This window comes from Crocodylus porosus, unplaced genomic scaffold (genome assembly GCF_001723895.1).
Source record: "Crocodylus porosus isolate Cpor-Errol unplaced genomic scaffold, CroPor_comp1, whole genome shotgun sequence".
Lineage (NCBI taxonomy): Eukaryota > Metazoa > Chordata > Crocodylia > Crocodylidae > Crocodylus > Crocodylus porosus.
In genome coordinates, this window is record NW_017728928.1 from 3,745,470 (window position 1) to 3,746,452 (window position 983).

Consider the following 983-nt stretch of genomic DNA (forward strand, 5'->3'; position numbering starts at 1 on the left):
AGCCAAACCTCGGGGGTCAAACAGCTTGCAGCAGGATGGGTTGAAGCGGATTGCAGCAGCCGAGCGCCGTACCTTCCCTGTTCTCCAGTTCAAAGCTTAGTGTGAAAAAATGGAAAGCTGAAAACATTTTTCCGTTACCATCCCGTGGAAAATCCTTCTAATTCCTTTGCGCTGGCCTAGTGTCCACATGCAATCAAGGGTTGATTTCCAGCCCTTTTGGCAGGACATTTCAAGCATCGATGCCCAGTTTCCTCCTCTTGTGGGTCTCCCAATTTTCCTTGAGGTTGCTTCTGCTCGCAGGCATATCCATATGACCGAGGGCAACATTTTTTCTTGTTCCCTTCATTGAGATGGGAGGAAACGAAGCGTTCTTCCTTACACGGGCTGTTTGCGGTGGGAGGAACTGGATGAACACTCACGACTAGGAGGGTTCAATGCAGTTGATTGCAGGTCGCTTAAAAAAACGCGACCTGGTTTTGCGTTGTCGGGTCTTCTCCCTGCCGTAACGCTTGGCTCCAGAAAGCTGGTTCCGGTTTCATACAAGATTGTCATTTTCTCGTACTGGTTTCTGCTCCCCTCGCCACCAGTTGGCACCGTCACTGAAAACCACGGGTACGTGAGTACAAACTAGGTGAGGAACTTCGAAATAGCCGAGTACAACCTGAGTCCTCGTCGGTACGGCCCCTGTCTCCTGGTGCAACCGGTGCGTCGCTTCGGAGGAAAGGGGCCGATTCCATTTTTTTGGTGCCGTGCGTTCTCCTTTATTGCCCCCGTTTACTTTATAAGGCAACGAACTCATTTTTAATCACAAAGCTCTGCTGAAGAGATTTTGGAGGAAACCTGTTGTTTTAGCATACCGCCAGGAATTTCATAGATTTCATAGACATCAGGGCTGGAAGGGACCTCGGGAGATCATCGAGTCCAGCCCCCGGCCCAAAGGGCAGGAAGTCAGCTGGGGTCATAGGATCCCAGCAAGATAAGCA